The sequence below is a fragment of the Camellia sinensis genome, chromosome 10, assembly GCF_055761805.1.
Source record: "Camellia sinensis isolate YWXY chromosome 10, ASM5576180v1, whole genome shotgun sequence".
NCBI lineage: Eukaryota > Viridiplantae > Streptophyta > Magnoliopsida > Ericales > Theaceae > Camellia > Camellia sinensis.
This window is the reverse complement of record NC_138970.1, coordinates 72,063,887-72,081,791: the sequence shown is the minus strand read 5'-3', so window position 1 is coordinate 72,081,791 and position 17,905 is coordinate 72,063,887.

Below are 17,905 nucleotides of genomic sequence, written 5' to 3'. Positions count from 1 at the left end.
ATTGCGGCGTTTTTTAAAACGCCACTATAGTTGTTTTTTAAAATAATAAAAATGCTATTTCGACGTTTTTGAAGTGCCGCTGAATGCCTGCGTGACGTCATGTGACTGTTGGCTGCCACATTTAACGGCGTTTGTATAAACGCCGTCTATACTAATTTTACGACGTTTTTAAAACGTCATAAACTTACAGCGACGGCCGCGTCCTCGGCGTTTGGTGGTAACTTACAGCGACGGCCGCGTCCTCGGCGTTTGGTGGTAAGCGTCACTAAAGGGATTAGCGGCGTTTTTCGGACATATAAAAATCGTTTTTCCAACAGTGTCATATACAAAAACAGTTTCCGAAACTAAGTCAACATTTGTATTCCTTTTAAAATCGATTTAGGAAAAACCTTTTTCAATTCAATTGAAACACAAATCCAAGTTACGATAGATTTTATATTCCTTTTTTAAAAAATGTGTAAATTATTTTTTTTTCTATGCAACTGAAACATATAGGCAAATCTTACCTGATTGGGTAAGGGGGCGAAACCTGATTCCTTGTGTGATATGATAATTGAGTATGACACTTTTATCAAAATATTCTCACACTTTTAATATATTTCATCACTCCAAAATAACTAAATTTGTGACAAAAAAATAGCTAATAAAATATATTCTATGACATAATTGTTGAGATTTTCTGTCAATATGAAATAGTAAAATAATTTATAAAATGAATTTTGCTTCTTGGAAGTCATGCATGGAAATGGTGCTTTAGATGAAAAATTATTGGTTGGTCCTGGGACACTCCACCCAGCAACACTGCCGATACGCTCCACCCATTGACGCCACTACCTCACCTCCGCAACCCACTCCACCCACCAGCGCTGCCATCATCGTTTCATCACAACCCCAGTCCCTCATTCATTTCCTTCATTCTTCTTCTTTGATTTACAGTCTAGTGCTTCGATTTACAGCATATCCTAATCCAACTAGTTTTTTTTAGATCAAACATGTATATATATGATAATCCCATTTGACATAACTAGACTTGTAGATTTAACCAGCTCAAGATTGCAAAAATGAAGAGAGAGAGAGAGCTGAAAACATTGATTGACATTCAAACCTTCCAAAGCAACACCAGATTGGAAGGTATCAATCAATTTTATGAACCAACTTACAAACAGGTTTACATAATTTCAAGACAAACCCACATGATTTTAAGACAAACCCACAGCAAACCCACATGATTTCAAGACAAACAGAGTCGAAGTCACTGGTCTCGTAGGAGTAGATCAAGTCGCTAGGTTTGTCGAAGTAGATAGGGTCGCTTTCTTCGTCAGAGTAGCTCGGTCGTTGGTCTCGTCGAAGTCGCCCACCGTTACAAAGAGACGACGGAGGGAGAGAAAGAGTTAAGTCGATGAGAGAGAAGAGAGTAGATCAGTCGTTGCTGTCCACCGTTGGGAAGAGAGAGAAGGAGAATAGATAAAAAAAAAAATAGAGCAACAGAGCAATTATTTAGTTTGAAGATCGAAGCCATGAAGATCCAACCCAGATGCTACCGATTGTTCTGACGAAGAAGAAGAAGAAGGTGGAGGAGAAGAAGAAAGATGGTGAACAGTAGTGTTGTAATGATAGCAGTGGTTGGGGGTGACGGCGGTGTTGCGATGACGGTGGTTAGCGTTAGGAGTGAAGCCGGAGGTGACGAAATTAGGGTTAAGGTTTGGAAAATTAGGGTTAGAGAGTTAGGGGATGGGGATGGAATTTGATCTTTGGACAAAAATGGAATTAAAAATAAATGAAAAAAATGAAGAGTCTAAAGAAATTAGATATTTGTAAATAGTAGCCCTCTTGATATTTTCATTTAAATCAATAACATTAAATTGAAACACCACATAATTTAACTCTACAAGCACTATACAAAATGCATATAATTAAATAATTGAGTTTTATTTCAGTTGTTTTTTCTGTCATTGCATAATTTTTATTGTTATGGAAGATGGAGCTCAGCAATTGCGAAAACAATCAAAATTAAAGTCTCATTTAAAAATAAGTTATTTTAATAATTTTTTAATTTTTTATAAAAAAAATATAAAATAAATAAAAAAATCATATGATAATTTATAATAATTTTTTAACTAAAATATATAATTACTAAACAAGACTAATGTTTTGAGAAATTGGTAAAAAATTAATTTTTTAAATTTTTTTAATCTATTTTATTTTTTTTATAAATAAAAAATATGAAATTTAATGTGAGCTAAAATAAATAAAAAATTATAAATTAATATTTTTTTTTTTTTTTTGACTTCCCAAAAACTCCTAAATGCACGTAGCAAAACACATTATGTGGGGGAACTATCATTTTGAGACATCGATGTCCAACAGTATTGTTGCAAGAAATATCTGTGCATGCATGTCTATGTCATTTCCCAAGAATGTCCTCGACATTGTTTGTATTGGGGAAAATTAATAAGGTGTTGTTTGGTAACACTTACGTTTTCAGTTTTCTATTTATATTTATAAAAATTTAAAAAATTCAAATAAAAACTTGTTTGATAAAATTTTTGATTTATAAATCAGTGGTCTCAGTTTATAAATTTGGCCAAAAAATGAAAACACAAAAAATGTGTTTCCATTTTGAGTTTTCAGTTTTTTTTTTTTTTACCACCCAACACTAGCCACCACCCGCCACCATTTTTCACCACCGTCTTCCGCCACCACTACCCACCACTCGCCACCATTTTCCACCACCACCCACCCCCACCACCACCTGTCACCACCACTCACCACCCACCTGCCACCACCCGCCACCACCACCTACCTGCCACCCACTTGCCACCATCACCACCCACCCCTTGCCGCCACCACCACCCACCCCTTGCCGCCGCCACCACCACCACCACCCACCACCCACCTGCCATCCACCACCCACCACCCGCCACTACCATCCACCGCTCGCAACCACCACCCGCCACCTACTTGCCATCACCACTCACCACCCACCTGCCACTACCACCCACCACCACCACCACCACCACCACCACCACCACCAACCACCCACCACTACCACCCACCCGCCACCTACCTACCACCACTACTCACCACCACCCACTCGCTACCACCTACCACCCGCCACCGTCACCCACCCACCCACCCACCTACCACTACCCGCCACCTACCCGCCATCCGCTACCCACTTGCCACCACCACCCACCGCCGCCACCGCCACCACTACCCACTCGCTACCACCCACCACCCGCCACCGTCACCCACCCAACCACCATCACCACCCACCACCCGCCATCCGTCACCCACCTGCCACAACCACCCACCACCCTCAACTACCACCACCACCACCACCCACCACCCGCCACCGTCACCCACCCACCCACTACCACCACCTACCACCTACCCGCCACCACAACCTACCCGCCACCACCCGTCATCCGCCACCCACCTGCCACCACCACCCGCCACCGTCACTGCCACTGCCACCGCCACCGCTACCCACTCGCTACCACCCGCCACCATCACCCACCCACCTGCTACCGTCACCCACCACCCACCGTCACCACTTTCCACCACCGTCTTTCGTCGCCACTTGCCACCACTTGTCATTTTTCACTCTTTTTTATATTTTTTAAACAATTTGTCAATTACCGAACACGTTTGTAGTTTATGTTTTTCTAAAAATAAACAAAAACCAGTTTATAAAATTTTTGTAAATATAAACTGAAAACGTAAACGTTACCAAACACACCCTAATTGTTCAAGGGGTAGTACATATGGTGCACCATATATCACTCTTATTGGCTAAAGCCTCGTTTGGGAACATATTTTTTTAGTAATTTTTTTATTTTTTAACTAAAATGTGATGTAAAAAAAATTAGTATGTTTGATATAACTTTTTGACTTTTTACAAAAAGATATGCAAAAAGTAAAGAGAAAAGAAAATTATTGATTTTTTGGTATGAATTATTAATTTTTTAATTTTTTTAATAACTTTTTGACTAAACCGGTCGGTGTGAGTTCATGTGTGGACAACACTGACTATTCGTCAAACCACTAACCAATCACACAACACTGACTATTCGTCAAACCATTGACCAATCACAATGTCGTTGCGCATGAATTGGTCTTGATTTTGGACTACCCGATAACTTCTCCCACACATCAGCAAATTCAGCTAGGTAGTTTGGTTATTTATACAATGAAGTCGGTACGTAAATTTATTTTTGAATTTTCATAGTCAAAAAGTTCACACTTAAAAATATTTTTTCATAGACTATTGCTATATATTAATTAATGTATTAATTAATATATTAATATTAATTATGATATTATTATAAATCTCACTCATTAGTGAATTAATTAATGTACTAATTGATAATCTGACATAATTTAAGATATTTCTTATATTTATACTTTTTATAATAAGTGAGATTAATAATAATATCATAACTAATGTTGGTACACTAATTAATACATGTAACACCACTCTTTCTCATAAGGACATACTTAAGCAAAATTACCATAATACCGTAATATATATATACATATATATATATATGGTAAACCCGATCAACAACCGCCGCTCTGTTTTACTGTGGCCTCCATATCTGACCCGTCAGATTGACCACCGCCGCAGAGCTGTTGCCTATCTTAGATCTAAGCCGGAACTGCCGATATTGTCGCTGCCCGCGAGCTTTAGGTCGAGGAGATGGAGTTAAAGAGCCAGAGAGAGTGGGAGTAGAGAGCTCCAATGGGGACGATGGAGGAGATGTAAAGGTCTCTGGATCTTCCATTATCGTCTCCAGATTCACACAAATTTGTTGTCTCCGCCACTGCCAGCCTTGAATTCCAGATCCATATCAACTCACTGACGACCAGATCTTCGAATTCAAGGAAGCTTTTTAGCTTCTTCGACAAAGATAACGATGGTCAAATCTAGTGCTTCAAGGTAGAGAGAGAAAAATGTGTTTGTTGCCGATATACATATCACATATTGAAGCCATATTTCAATATTTTACATACAAATGTAAATTTTACATACAGATGTGTTTCATACATGACATCGGTGGTGAGGTTTGCTGGTAGAGGAGGTACGTTCGGAGTAAGATTGGTGAACTCTAATTGACTTAGCTCAACGAACCATTGCATAAGTCTTCTTGACGATTCTAGTTGTTGTATGACCTTTTTCAAAGGCTGGCCAGTGAAAACCACTATGGAGTGAGCTTGGAAATAAGGTCGGAGGCGTCTGGAGGCTATGACCAAGGCGAAGGCCATTTTTTCTAACAGATGGTAATTCTGTTCTACCCCTCTGAGAGCATGGCTAATGTAGTAAACTGGATGTTGTACTGAGCCGTCTTCCCTGATGAGGGCAGCATTGACCGCAGTGTTTAACACAGCAAAGTAGAAGAAAAAGGTTTCACTTGGTAGCGCTTGAGAGAGGAGGGGAAGGTTGGCCATGCACTGCTTGAGTTGTTGGAAAGCCTCCTCGGATTCGGTGCTCCATTCGAACGCCTGTCAGAGGACTTTGAAGAATGGAAGACACTTGTCGGTTGCTCGGGAAATAAAGCGGTTGAGGGCGGCGACTCTACCCGTGAGCCATTAAATCGCCTTAACCATTCTGGGAGACCGCATTTCTATCAGGGCCTTGATCTTTTTGGGGTTAGCCTCAATGCCTTGTTGGCTAACCATGAAGCCCAAGAACTTCCCAGATCCCACGCCGAAGGCGCATTTCTTTGGATTCAGCTTCATATGATATGTGCGTAAGGTTTGGAAGGTCTCTCGCAGGTCTGCAAGTGATCAGAGAAAAGTTTACTCTTGACTAGCATGTCATCAACGTAGACTTCCATGTTCCGACCTATCTAGTGTTGGAAGACCGCATTAACCAGACGTTGGTAAGATGCTCTGGCATTCTTCAAGCCGAATGGCATAACACGATAGTGATAAGTCCCTCTGCCGGTGATAAATGAAGTGTGCTCCTAGTCGTCCAGGTGCATCAGGATTTGATTGTAACCGGAGAAGGCATCCACGAAGCTAAGCATTTGATGTCCTACAGTTGCGTCGACCAATAGATCTATCCGGGGAAGGGGATAGCTGTCTTTGGGGTAAGCCTGATTGAGGTCGGAATAGTCGACGCAGAGTCGACATTTGCCATTATTTTTGTGGACCAAGACCACATTGGACAGCCACTTGGAGTAGTCCACGTTTTTTATGAACTCTGCCTTCAGTAGTTTGTCCACCTTTGTGGTAATGAGGCTATTGCGTTCTGGGTGAAAAATACGTTGCCTTTGTCGAAAAAGTCGGAAGTGGGGCTTAATATTGAGACGATGAGTAATGAAAGAGGGATCGATACCTGGCATGTCTGAATGGGTCAAAGCAAAGACATCGCTGTGCTCGGCTAAGAGAGCTATGAGATCAGCCTTGGCCTGGGAGGACAGTTGGCTGCCAATCCTAGCTGTTTTGGTTGAATCGGTAGGATCGATAGGCACTTCGACAAGTTCCTCCACTGGTTCCCCTCTGACTAACTCTTCCTCGTCTCTGACATCGAGACCCTCGATGATCATAGCCTCCTTCATTTTGAACTCCTTTAGCGAGGTGACGTAGCACTCTCTGGCCATCATCTGCTCGCTCCTCACTGTGCCAACCCCAAGGTCGGTCGAGAATTTCATGGCTAGATGGTATATGGAGGTGACAGCTTAAAAGGCGTTAAGAGCCGTGCATCCGAGGATGATGTTATAAGCAGAAGGAAAGTCGATGACGAGGAAAGTGAATAGTTTAGTGATCTACTGTAAATATTCTTCGATGGTAATGGGAAGATCGATACAGCCTATAGAGGTCACCTGATCGCCAGTGAAGCCGACTAATGGGGTTTGGAGGGGGGGACAACTTTTCTTCTTCGACCTTGAGTTGGCAATAGGTGTTTAGGAAGATAATGTCTAAAGAACTGCCGTTGTTGACAAGGACCCGTCTGACTTTGTAGTTGGATAAGAGAGTGGAGATGACGAGGGGATCGTCGTGGGGGTAACGAATGCCTATGCAGTCAGCCTCTGTAAAGGTGATGGGTTCAGACCATTGCTTGGGGTGTTTGAAGGGGGATCCAATGTCGTTACTTCCTTTGTCGGAGCCTTGTCTGATTTTTCTGAGTTCTGCTCGCTGGACTGATCGAGATGGCCCTCTGCATGTGAGCCCGCCAGCGATGACTCTGATCTCGTAGACCGAGAGGACGGGGCTGTGGTGGGAGCCGATCATTGTCTCGCTTAGGTTGTGCAGGTTGTCGGGGGGGTATGTCGGTAGTGGTCCCCTGGCGGATCAGTCATTGGTCGTTGCTGGGGACGAGTTGTCATGACCTGAACCCGCCGCTATGGGTTAAGGACATAACCGGCCAGTAATTAAGGGATTACCTACGGCCTCAAACTAATTCAAACATAACTCATCAGAGCAAAGGGGCCAAACGGAAGCAAACTTACAAATTGTCCATAGAGCTGTGTTTACATGGCACATCATAACAGTTCATTTACATACATGTTAATAACTCACGTCAAAATAAGTAATAACATAAAGTTCTGTACATACAGGATCATTAAGTCTAAGTCGGTCAAACCCAAAGTTTATATACAAAAATGATCTGACGTTTTCGCCAATATAACAAAACCATATCAAAAGAACAAAAAAGGCGAAGACAAGTCTCGTGCGAGAGACGTTTGGGCTGACTCTCCAAAACCTTGACTGTTTCTCACATATTTCACCGAGGCTGGGTTTGGGCGTCCCTTGGCTCACCTACATAAACATGAATGAGCGTGAGCAAAAGCCCAGTAAATAACATCAAATAAGGAAGATACATGAACAATCTTTGAAACAGTTACATCAAACAGCCTTAGGCCCAATTCATGTTTCTATTTAATGTATCACTCGACTAAAATTCCAGACGTGTCAAACGGCCTTGGGCCCAATTAACTCGTACCCGACAGCCTTTGGCCCAACCGTTCCTGTCCGACGGCCTTTGGCCCAATCATTCATGTTAAACGGCCTTTGGCCCATTCATTCATGTCACACGGCCTCTGGACCATTCATTAATGTCGTACGGCTTCTGGCCTATTCATTCATATGTCAGACTATCATTCATGTCAGACTATTATTCGTATCAGACGACCTTTGGCCCAATCATCCATGTCTAACGGCCTTTGGCCCAACCAATTGTATCCAACGACCTTTGGCCCAATCACATGGCATAACAAATATTTGTCCCCAATCCAATGTAACAAACTTACAAGACTTATATAAAAATAAGTAGTTGGACAAATAACATACTTCAGATATCTTTGTTAAGATATTACTCACAGTGTTCTGCCGTTGGATTCACCATTGAGCTTGACCCTACACATTACATAACACATATGGGCCACAAACGATTCAATCCGTTCTTAATTCATACATCCCTCTTAGGCTTCTTTCTTATCCTTTTTATTCATTCATAATGCTCAATGCATGCCTAAGAGTACTTAGAAGTGACAGAGAACGGAAAACGAAACACAGAACATCTTTACAAAATTTCTGAAATAGGGGTCCCCGCTCGAGCGTGGACTTTCCCGCTCGAGCGGACCCATTTGGTCTGCAAAAGTACTGGTTGCCTCATTTTTATGCTTGAGCGTGAATTCAGACGCTCGAGCTGAAAGTCTCACTACATGGCTCCTCGCTCGAGCGTGAATCTCCCCGCTCGAGTGGACATCCATGTCTGCAAAACTTCTGGGGGCTCGTATTTCCTGCTCGAACGGCCCTTTCCCCACTCGAGCGGATATGCCAAATTCTGGAAAATCCAGAATTGTTCTTGAGGCTCAAACTTGATATTCAAAGGCTCCAAAGCTCGAATTAAGGTACCAAAATAGGGAAACACATTATGTATCATGAGTACACAAACAATATGAGGCCAATTGCTCAAAATCATGGCCCGATTCTTCAAAATTAATCAACATTCCTTTGTATAATCATGGCTCATGCATTCAAACCTCATATAAGCTCCATATCTTTAATAATCAAACATGCATGCCAATTTTGACTTCATTTCTATTTCAAATGATGCAAATGGTGTTCATTCTCATGAAACTCAACAAAACCATGCTTGCATGTATGATCCAACAACTCAATTTTTCATAATCAACATATTACATGCTAGTTTATGCAAATTCATGGCAATTTTATGCATGCATGTGTATATTGACTCCCAATTCATCAAAACCAACTCATTTTCATTCAATTCATGTTCTTGATCACCATTCAACTTTGAATCCACAAGTTACAAACTAAAACCCATGAATTTACTCACCTAGGAGCTTTAAACACCCAAATTCTAGCAAATTCTTGAGTTAATCTTCAAGATTTCCAAGCCTCTTGCTCAAATCTCCAATTGTTTCCCCTCTCTCCCTCTCTAGCCGACCCTCTCTCTCTTTCCTTAGAGCAATCTCAGCCAAGTTGAATAAAAAGAGAGGAATTGAGTGTATAATGGCCCTTTTATAGCCATACTTAAGCAAATTTGATTATAATCAATTAATGGCACTTAATTAATCATTCTTAATCTAATTATTTTGATCCGAATCAATTTTCAATTAAATTTCACCATAGACTCTAAAAATTACACTAATCACAAAGACGTAGTCAAGTTCGGTTTCTATGGCCGATAAGGCCTTCAATTTTCAGTTTATAACAGTAAATTGAACAGATATTCCTACGTTGAATAGATAGAAATTCAAAACCACATATATTCATATAAGTGGCACACAAACTCATATCAAACACATAATCACAATTGTAATTCAGATTAATTAGCATAATACGAAACAGGGTTATCACACGGGCGACCGTGAACCGACTAAGGCTCCCCTGGCATATCAAATCCTCTACTTGGTCTTTAAAGTTAACACATTCCTCAGTGTTGTGACCGTGGTCTTGATGGAAACGGCAGTACTTAGATTTATCTCGCCAGTTGGAGGGAGATCGTGATGGTTGAGGCCATTTCAGGTTGTAGTCTCTTTGAATTTGGTTCAAGACTTGTTCCATGGGGAAATTGAGAGGAGTATATTGTTCGAACCAACCGAGTAGTCAGGTAGGTGCCAATCGATCGGCTCGAGCAAGTCAGTTAGTATATTGAGGGGGTTGATGTGTATATTGGGAGGATCTGGGTTCGGTTTCTTTTTTTTTTTTGTCTTTAGGGGGTGAATTTTTAGATGTGGAATCTTGGCGGGCTGCCAAAAAGTCTTCGGCATTCATAAATTTTGGGCTTTAGAAAGGAGGGTGGCCATAGAGGTCGGAGGGTTTTTAGAAAGGGAGAAAAGAAAATCGAATGGTCGTAAACCGGCCATGAAGGCTGTGAGGATGACCTTGTTATCATTTTCCGCCACCTGTAGGGCCTCGGTGTTAAAACGGGTGACAAAGTTGCGTAGTGACTCCCCTTCAGTCTGCCAGATATTAAGCAGTTGAGTTGTCGGACGCCGCTGGCACTGAGGGCCAATGAAATGGCTCAGGAAGGAATCACTTAGATGTTAGAAAGTAGAGACAAAGTCCGGCAGTAGTTGACTAAACCATAATCAAGCCGACCCCTTAAGCGTCACGGGGAAAGCCAAACACATGATTTCCTCAGGGAAAGCATGGAGGATCATAAGCGTCTTGTAGGTCTCCAAATGGTCAACCGAGTCGGTTGTGCCGTCGAATGTGTTGATCGAGGGCATTTTAAACTTGGGAGGTAGGGGTTTGTCTATGATGGAGGCGACAAATGGGGAGTTGGCTATTGTGGAGGGTTTATGTTTTACATGACTCCCTGAAGTTGGAGTTTCATGGCTTGGAGTTTCGCATCCCAAATAAGAACATTGTCCCCCTCTAGAGTGCAATGGGGGGCTGAACATTACTAGCCTCTTCTTAAGGGACAGGTGCTTGAATTGATGGATGTAAACCCCGAGGTGGTGGGTTCATGTCTTGAGGTGGGGCATGTAGACCCTCTAGGTTGGAAAGGTAGGCTTGTTGGAAAGGATGGCTCGGGGTCTGTTCTCGATTGGGAGGGATATCTTGTGGTGGTGGAGGAGGTATAGGGAGATTTCGCTGGAGTAAAGCGTTGATCAAGGCTTGGTTTGTTCGGCCAAGCGGTTGATGTTGTTGGTGAGCTCTGTAAAGTACTTAGGTGGGTTGTTTGGGTTGGGAGGCTCAGCTTGGGGATCAACGACATTATATTGAGAAGCCATGGATCTTGTTGTAACCATCCATCTCGATGGAAGGTAAGGAGAAATTATCGAGAACGGGTCTCCGGCAACAATGAGCACAACTGTTAACTGGAGTGATGTTTCCCAAAGACAGCGCCAACTAATGATGTTGTTGATCCAAGGGAGGACGAGTCGGGCTGACCCACGCCTCCAACACCTTTTATCGATCTCGGAGCTCGCTGGTGGTGCCTACAAAAAGGTCCAACAGGGAATGAGAATCCCCCAACGGACCCTCCGACGATCAAGTTAGAACAAAAGAGATTGATTGTGTAGAGAGAGAGAGAGAAAGAATGATGAACTTAACCTTTGACGTGTCATGGAAACTTTCTTATACTCTAGCTTGCATTGTTCACGGTGAGGCTACTTGTTCCGACGTGAAGGGTTTGTCGCATTTAATAATGTGGGAGCCTCATTAATGGCTAATGTGTGGTGCAATAACTCTACAGGATCTTTGTCTGCTTATGTGGCTAGTTCCCTACTTGACAAGTGTTTAGATGACATTGGTCTTTGGTTCAACATTGGGTTCTCAAGGGTGCTGGGCTTTAGTACTTGAAGCATGAATTGGGCTCTAAGTCGTGGGTCAAAACATTTTGTGGGCCCACCGATGTCAGTAGTCTCAGTCTGGCTAAGCTCTGTATGCTCAGTCTGGCTGAGACTCGGAGAGCTCAGCAAGACTGAGTTAAGCCAAGCCTCAGCCCGACTGAGCCCTCCAAGCCTTAACCAGACTGACCATGACGATCTCAGCCAGACTGAGTTAAACCTAGTCTCAACCAGACTGAGCCCTCCAAGTATCAGCCAGAATAAGCATGCAGAGCTCAGCTAGACTGAGTTAAGCCAAGCCTCAGCCCGACTGAGCCCTCCAAGCCTCAGCCAGACTGAGCATAAAGAGCTCAGCCAGACTGAGTTAAGCCAAGCCTTAGCCAGACTGAGCATGAAGAGCTCAGCCAGACTGAGTTAAGCCAAGCCTCAGCCAGACTGAGCATAAAGATCTCAGCCAGATTAAGTTAAACCTAGTCTCAATCAGAATGAGCATGAAGAGCTTAGCCAGACTGAGACCTCCAAGCCTCAGCCAGATTGAGCATGAAGAGCTCAGCCAGATTGAGTTAAACCTAGTCTCAGTCAGACTGAGCATAAAGAGCTCAGCCAAACTGAGTGCAACCTAGTCTCAGCCAGACTGATCCCTCCAAGTCTCACCCAAACTGAACGTGAGAACCCCGCCACACTAAGTTGTACATAGTGCCACTATTTAGTTAAATCTAAGTTTATTCTTATCCTAGGTCATTTTTACCTCAGTTAGATTACTTATCCAATTTTACCATTCATACAAGTTAGATTGTTTATCCAATTTTACCATTCATACACTTTATTAACAATTTACCATTCAAAAAAAGCCGAGGCGGTCATCCTAGTGGAAATCGGCCTGCCGACCCCTCGAGTTCTACATTTGAATCTAGAACTAAAGGAAGAGTTGCGTCGGGCTGATCTAAACCTAGTTGAAGAGCTTCGAGAGGCAACTACTGTCAGGCGGGCATCATATTAGTAGAAAATGAGAACACATTATAACCGTCGAGTCCGACCTCGAGAGTTCACAGTGAGAGACCTCGTCTTGCGCGAAGTAACCCTTGCCACTAAAAATCTGACCAAGGGCAAGCTAGCAGCCAAATGAGAAGGACTTTACGTTGTCAAGGCCAGACCCCGCCCGGGTACTTACCGTCTCCAAGATATAAAAGGCAGAGACCTCCCCCATCCATGGAATGCTGAGCATTTGAAACATTATTTCCAATAAAATAGCGTCTCCTACTTTTGTATCATTTATTTGTTGTATGTTCTATTTTGACTTGTTCATTTTTGCCCTTTCCATACATGGTGTAAATTTGTGATCGACAGACTATGCCTTAATGACAACAATTTCACATCTCCATTATCTGTGTTGTGCTTCAATGATAAGTTTTAGGCCTAGTCTCAGCCAGACTGAGCTCTCCGAGTCTCAGCCAGACTGAGCATGTAGAGCTCAACTAGACTGAGTTAAGCAGAGCCTCAGCCAGACTGAGCATGAAAAGCCTTGCCAGACTGAGTTAAGCCAAGCCTCAGCCCAACTGAGCCCTTCAAGCCTCAACCAGACTGAGTTAAGCCAAGCCTCAGCTCGACTGAGCCCTCCAAGCTTCAGCCAGACTGAGCATGAAGATCTCAGCCAGACTGAGTTAAACCTAGTCTCAGCCAGACTGAGCATGAAGAGCTTAGCCAGACTGAGACCTCCAAGCCTCAGCCAGACTGAGCATGAAGAGCTCAGCCAGACTGAGTTAAACCTAGTCTCAGTCAGATTGAGCATGAAAAGCTCAGCCAAATTGAGTTCAACCTAGTCTCAGCCAGACTGAGCCCTCCAAGTCTCACCCAAACTGAACGTGAGAACCCCGCCACACTGAGTTGTTCATAGTGCCACTACTTAGTTAAATCTAAGTTCATTCTTATCCCAGGTCATTTTTACCTAAGTTAGATTACTTATCCAATATTACCATTCATACAAGTTAGATTGCTTATCCAATTTTACCATTAATACACTTTATTAAGTCACTATTCTATTTAAGTCAAATCATCTTATTTAAGTCACATCACCTCTCTAACACATCACTTCAAACCCAATCCATACCCAACCTATATTTCATAAAAAGTCAAAAAGTGCACTTATTTAGATCATCCCAAACCACCCCTATTTACCATTCAAAAAAAAAAAAAAAAAAAAACAACAACAAACCATCACAGGATTGGTACCTTTATTTATTAACAACTTGCTCCATCATACACTTTATTACAGAAATCACATTCAGTTCATTACATTCACTTCATTACAAAAAAAAAAAAAAAAAAAAAAAAAAAAAAAAAAAACAACAACAACAACAACAACAACAAAAACACAGGAAAAACACCCAGCCATCATATCTTCCTCTTCCACCCCCTCATCTAAGGGAGTCTGGGCGACATCGTCCTCTCCTACTTTCACCAGACTGAAGTCTACATCTGGGAACAGCTCTTGTGCCTTATATTTGAAGCTTATCTAGCCGATGTCCCGGTACTGGCTCATTTCGTGCTTATAGAAGTCTGACCGCTGAAAACTTTGAATTCCTTCTTCTTTGCTCCTATCAGCAGCGACCACTCTTGATGGCCCAGCACCCCCTTTACCCTCCTTGGCCAAACTCCTCGCGACTGCTGTGTCGATGGCCATCTGGAATTCAGTAGACCCCTTAAACTACTCCACTGCCGCCACGCACAAGTCTGGGTAAGCCGCCGTTTCAAAGGCCATTTTTCCCCTCTCATCTCCCAACGTCCTCTCCAACTCCGCGATGTGCCCATCCACTTCTTCTTTGTTTTTTACGGCCTGGTCGTGCAAATCTTCATTGTTGGAGAAGGCCTCTTTCAACCTTTCCTTAGCAGTATTGTAGGCTTCTTGGACTTTGTCTACCTTCCTCCGCTCACCTACCAGCTCAAACTCCAGCGATACCGCCTTGTGCCGCACCATTTCCAGTTCATATTTGGCGACGGCGAGCTCAGAGGCAGCGCGTTCTGCCAAGTAGCTCTACACCACCGCCAATACTTCTATCTTTTTCGCTCTTTGTACAGGCACTCCGCGTAGCTTTTCTCTAGCCCGCCGTCTCCACCCGTTAGTTTTGTAATTGTGCCTTCACTCCTTCCAGCTCGGCCTTCAGCGGCTCTGTCTCCATCTTCGCCTGCACCGCCTTAATCAACAAGGCCGCCACCAAGGTTATCACTTCCATCTGTGTTGAGCAAAGCCCTCTCAGGAGGTCGGCCACTGTAAATTGTGCGACCGATCGTGCGACCGCATCCTCCACTACGCCCAGAAAAAGATCTACAGTGACCCTGGTTTCCTCCCTTCTTTAGCCAAACGATTGGCCATCGCACAAACATGATGCGTGGCGGTCTTCAACACGGCGCTCGTCTCTACTCTGGTCGCTCGCCTCCTCCCTACCCCTGGACTTGGGTACACTTCTTTTACAGGCACAATCTTGGACGATTGGTCTTCTAACCGCTCACCTCCTGCCAACTGCTCTGGTTCAGCTGTTCCACTCACCACTTGGCACTTGGGCACTTGGCCTCTTCCACCCCCCTGGTCTCCCCCACCTCTACTTCTGAGGATACCTCCACCATCCCCTTCTTCACTTTTTCAACACTGGCCCTCCCTCACTCTCCTCCGCAGCCGCCCTCATTTTCTTCTTTTTTTTCAACATCACCTCCACCTCCTTTTTGCTCCTCTCCTTTAGCAAATCCACTGGCGGTGGCAGTGGTGCAAAATCGGCCAAATCCTTGACTCTTAGAGGCTTAGGGCATGGTCAGACTCGCTCCTTCACGACCAGCTTAGGTGCATGGCCTAATTGTGATTCTTTGTACTTATTTGCCTTGGCAAACGTCCTTTCGTCTTCTACTTCCTACATCTTCCTCCTCACCTCCAACTCTTCTGGTGCAGGGTCCTCCTCGGTCGGCTGTGGCCCCAGATTCAAGGCAAACAAGGTTGAAAGCTGGATCAGGTCATCCCACTTTACGCCCTCCTTCTCACTCCACTCTTTCACTTGTTTAACCCTATTCTCTGTTTCTGCCTCCAACCTTGGCTCCACCAACTTAATGGGAATTTTCCACATTGTACGCATCCCCCTACCGCCATTCACCGATACATAAAACTACCTTGGTCTCCACCCCTTCACCAACGATGGCAAACCCGCCACTAATCCTCTACCTGCCACCGTCTACAAGGTTACCCTTGTTTCTTGTTGACTAGAGGCCATATAAACAAGAAAAGAACTCATCCACTGTCATTGTTGCTCCCCCGGTCGCCTGTGGCCATACGATCGTGCAGGCCAATAATATTTTCTACGCATTGGGCATAAGTTGACCTGGCGCCACTTCCAACCGGTTCAACACGTCTACCACTATTTGTGGGAGTGGCAACCGCAGACCCCTCCGCGATGCCTCCTCATATAGTGTAAACTCCATTGGACGTGTATCTGACGCCCTCTCCTTCAACATCGGCAACTTCAACTCTATCTCTGTTGGAACCTGGTATTTCTTACGCACCTTCTCCAACTCCTCTGTCGTAAACGTCGACTTGTTAGCCTTGGTGGGCCAGTGATCAGGTCCCACTTGGCTGATCGGTCTCGCCGCCACGATCATTGTGGACGGATGAAGTCGCGCCGCCTGTTCCGCCCCTTTTTTCTCCTGCCTCACCGTCCTCTATTGCTACGCCAACTCCACCGCATTATCCTCACCTAGCGCCTCTAACCTTATGGCTGGCGTTTCGTCTCGAGCCATCTCTTTTATGTTTTTGTATATTGCTTCTGTCGCAGGCGTGAAGAAGTTCGCAAACTGTTAGAGGGGAGTGTCACACGAAACGAACGAGGTCAGGTCTGGGATGTGTTAGTTTCTCGCAATGAGGTATGTAAAACGGATAACTCCAAATGCCCACGGTTTGCTTATTTTCCGAGGATCAAGGTTAAATTTTGCCAGTTTGAAATTTTCAAAAGTTACAGCCCCGCCTTTTCCACATCCTATCCTAACCCTAACCTTTCGCTTCCTACTAACGCATCACCTCTCTTACCATTAGTTTAGATCATCCCACGTGTACAACCACGATTCATCACCCTTTTTCCTTCCCTGTCTATTCCACTTCACATCATCACTTGCTTTATTGCTACTCGAGCCCTACGCGCCGCCACCACCTCTCGCTCGACCCCCTTCGCGGTCGGCCCTCCTCTCAGTCGATCTTCTCTTTCGGTCCCCCCTCACGATTGACCCTCCTCTCGGTCGATCTTCTCGCTTGGTCCCCTTCGCGGTCGGCCCTCCTCTCGGTCGATCTTATCGCTCGGCCCCCTTCGCAGTCGGTCCTTTTCACGGTCGGTCTTTTCGCTTGGCCCCCCCGGCGGTCGGCCCTCCTCTTGGTCGATCTTCTCGCTCGGTCCCCTTCGTAGTCGGCCCTCCTCTCAGTCGATCTTCTCGCTCGGCCCTCTTCGCGATGGGTCCTCTTCACGATCAGTCTTCTTACTCGGCCCTTCTCCTTTGCGGTCGACCCTCATCTCGGTCGATCTTCTAGCTCAGCCCTCTTCGTGGTCGGTCCTCCTCACAATCGGTCTTCTGGCTCAGATCCCCCTTGCGGTCAGCCCTCCTTTCGATCGATCTTTTTGCTCGACCCCCTTCACGGTCGGCCCTCCTCTCGGTCGTTCCTTTCGCTCGGCCACCTCCACGGTCGATCATCCCCCTTGTCTTGAAACGACACTTACCATTTTTCTTCTTATTCTCTTCGTTGGACTAAAGCTGCACTTGGGAATGAGGGACTACTAACATCGGTGGGCCTACAAAAGGTTCTGGCCCACAACTTAGAGCCCAATTCACAGTTCAATTACTAAAGCCCAGCACCCTTGAGAACCCAATGTTGAACCAGGAACCAATGGCATCTAAACACTTGTCAAGCAAGGAACCAGCCACGTAAGCAAACAAAGATCCTGCAGAGTTATTGCACCACACATCAGTCATTAATGAGGCTCCCACAGCATTAAATGCAACAACCCCTTTACGTCGGAACAAGCAGCCTCACAGTGAACAATGCAAGCTAGAGTATAGACTTTCGGCCAACACAACAGGTTGGAGTGGACAAGAAAATAATAGACAAA